The following is a 3,647-nucleotide window of genomic DNA, read 5'->3' as shown; positions in this document are numbered from 1 at the left end:
CCTTAACTATTCCCTGAGTTAAAAAAATCCAAGCTCCAGCAACCCTTTGCATAAAGAAGGTTCTGCTAATCTATCTGCTCATTACTTTTGGGACAATTTGAAGTCGATCACCCTTTATTGCTTGCTCCACAATTAGATGGAATAATCTCTCCCTCTTCACTCTGCCAAATTGTTCATAATTATTAAAAGCTCTATTAAATCTGCTCTTAGATTTCGCTGCTCCAGTGAAAATAGTCCCAATATCTTGCCCCTCATCACCAATATAGTTCTGATCCATGGCACGGTCCTGGGTTATCTACATTGCCTAATCTCAGTGGAGTTAATGGCCGTTCCACAATGAGGGTTTGAATCTGTACCTGGTTTTCCAACGGTGGCCTCGTCAGCATTTTGTAAATGTTTATCAAAACATATGTTTCTTGTGATCTATGCTCATGTCTGCAAAACACATATTTCTGTTGGCTTTCCCATGGATTTATCCACTCGCAGGCATACTTTCTTGGAATTAATGTTTTGGATCTCTATCGCTGTTCATCCAAACCCTGCAGCTCCTTCCCATTGAGAGCCTGCTCCCATTCATTGGCGTTTCTGAAAGATTGAGGCGAGGTCACCGATGAACAATTTGTGACTGATTCTAAGTTGCTGGGATATTTTAATTATTATTTGGAACAATATGCAGCCGCATAACAAGATGGTAATTTCCAAAGATTCTTTCTGACCATTTGCAAATGTTAAGCCAAAGACAAGAATGCTTTATATCACTTTCATTTTACCTGATTTCAGGCATTGTTTTTAACAGGTCACTTGCAACAATTGTAATAGTTTAGAACGTTATGAATAAACATTAATTCTTACATTCCTTAACATTTGTTTGGGAGACTGATTGAGACAGAATAGCAATAATATTACCCATGATATTTTTATCGACAGCACTGAACAAGAGCAGACACCATCTTTGTGCTGAATGAGAAACACCAGTCAGCGCACAATCGAGATTTTAAGTCAGTATCTGGGACAACAGAGGTGAAAGGTCACATCGATGAGCCGAGATCCGAAAGTTTCCTCCATTCGAACACTGGTCACGTGAAAATCGTCAATGAGGAATGGAGTCCGATAGATAGATCCCCACCTACAATATTCACATCAAACTTCCAGGAAAGTTACCAATATCGGCGATCGCAAGACCTTTGATTGTTTCGGCACAGAATGAAACTTTATTGATGATTTTAAACTGGTGCGCCCGATCCCAGTACCTGCAGTGTAAGGTGGATTCCTCTGTTGCCCACATGTCCGACTCCACTGCTGAACCTCAACATTGTTATCTATGATCCCTGAACTTGAAATGTGCTAAATTAGCAGGAATAGGTTATGATTACTCAGCAAAAGCACCGTAAAACTAACGCAAAGCCGACATCAAACGCATGCTGCAAAATGGAAGAAATGTTTACAAAACAACTTACATTTCCAGAAAGAAGGACGTTCTACGGTGGAAAGGACGTTGAAATTGAGCTTCAGTTTAAAAAAAAGCTTTCGTTTTACCTGCTTATTCTTACTCTCATTTTCTAACTAATCTCAGAATTAGTGTCCAGGCGGATTTCGCCACATTCTGCAGCTCTTCTCTGAATTTGCTCTGCGTCGCTGCATAAATGCACGGGTTTGAAAGCAACTCAAAAACTTCAACAACGCTCCGGTTTCAGTGGCGATATATCCAGGATTTGTGTGGTTGCCTCGGTAATTAGTGGTGCTTATCAGTCTGGTAGTTACAATACTCACGGCATATGTCAGCCACAACAGTATAAAACTGCCCGAAATAGTGAACAATAAAATGATGGATTTCCTTCGGTTCTCCATCTCTGTATCACTGTGATTCTCACTCCTGTGACCTCGGAGTCCCCTGCGGGATCTGCTGGCCACCAAAATACGTCGAACGGTTAAAGAATTAAACAAGGCGATTAAAGTAAAAGGAATCCAAAGGACCCAGGCGCTGTGAAACCAGATGTAAGCTATGCCTGGAGGTGAGGTAAAAAAGCCTACACTTTTCAGGCAGCCCCACTGCACCTTGTTAATTATTTGCTCAGATTCCACTGCTAACAAAACGGGGATGTCCTTTAAAAAGATGAGGACCGTGAAGGATGTTACAACCGCGGCCGCAGTTCTCTCGGTGCAATACTTTGCTTTTAACCTCTCGCAGCAGATAACAACACATCGGTCAAATGTGAAGGAGACGGTGAACCAAACAGACAAATCGAGGGTGGCTGCAGTCATATATAGAATGAACGTACATACTGGAGTCTGGGACAGGAATGAAAGTGGAAAGCGATAACTAAAAATACGATACACTATTACATTAATGATGATGACCATTAGATCTGCTGTTGCCATGGCCACCATGTAGACAGAGATACACTTGGAAAGGCCGCAGTTTCCTCGGAAGACAATCGCGATTGTCACCAGGTTCGCTGTAAGAAAGAGAGAGGAGAAAAATAATGTTCCAGTGTCTGAATGAAATATATAGGGCAATACTTGTGGAGAGCATTTTACTCCATTCAGTGTGATTATCAATACGGAGCAGCGTGAGAACAGGATTGGTATTGGAACCATTATCTGGGAATCGGACTCATACATTTTAATGAGCTGCTACAGCGCTCACTCTGCACGGGGCTGTGGCTGGAGGGGCGGGAAGACGGTCCGAAGAACCGCCAAAGTCCTTGTGTAGCTGCTTCAAAGAGCATTGTAAAATCAGTGAGGTTATTGGATTAAGGGAAGCACGGAAAGTATAAATAGGCGGTTCACGAGTTGGTTCCAGTCACTACCGACTAATTAATACTGACATCTAATAAACAACTTACCTTTTCCGACCAGGCTGACCAGGTACACAGTTAATCATGATAAACAGTAAACAGGTTACAATGGCTCACCGGGGACAGCGACGGCTGCGAGAATCGGGTAATAAATCTCTGTTATCTGCAGCATAGTTGGTTGACCCATTTTCTATGTGAATGGAAGAATTCTGTGTCAGAGCTGAAAGACTCTGACTGGCGCACGGCTGAGGCAATGGAAGGGAACCTATATTTATCCACACATCAATCCTCCAGCGAGTCAATCAGGTTAAATCATAATTAGCATTTGTTACAGTCATTGAACAAATAGACTCAGGTAAGTTGTTTTTCATCTGACACGTCAGATTAATAGAAATAGTTGAAATTGATATGGGAAAGTTTATCAAATAAAATATAATTAAATCATTCTTTACAATTAGAGTGTTCAATCTCTCAGTACTGCTGCTGCCTCTGTTACTACAGGAGCAATGAAGGCAGCCCCCTAGCCCTACACGTCCTGACCCTATACTTTACCCAGTTTTGTTGCTCCAAACCCTCCAGAACAGGCGGTGATCAAATCTTGCGGTATTGGTGATGACTACAGTCATGCGGTATTAAAGGTAACCGCGTTCCTCTGGTAGCTGTAGTAAAGCTACACTTACACAAGAGGTGAGAGTGCTCCTCCTGTACTTGTGGCAGCCCTACACTTAAACTAGAGGTGACTGAGTTTCTCTGGTACTATTGCTGCCCCTACACTTACACTAGAGGAGACAGTGCTCCCCTGGTACTAGTGGTACCCCGGCACTTACACTAGAGTAGACAGTGCTCCTT

General features: G+C 42.4%; 1 pseudogene; it reads right to left on the bottom strand.

Annotated features, from left to right (window-relative positions):
• Positions 1–1,552: 1,552 nt before the first annotated feature.
• On the bottom strand, positions 1,553–3,025 carry LOC147092389 (putative G protein-coupled receptor 139; annotated as a pseudogene).
• Positions 3,026–3,647: the final 622 nt, after the last annotated feature.

The sequence above is a fragment of the Somniosus microcephalus genome, unplaced genomic scaffold (genome assembly GCF_052327205.1).
Source record: "Somniosus microcephalus isolate GS21.2 unplaced genomic scaffold, FLI_Smic_1.0 unresolved_chr2, whole genome shotgun sequence".
Lineage (NCBI taxonomy): Eukaryota > Metazoa > Chordata > Chondrichthyes > Squaliformes > Somniosidae > Somniosus > Somniosus microcephalus.
Note: the sequence above shows the minus strand (reverse complement) of the source record. Positions and strands in the feature narration are given on the sequence as shown.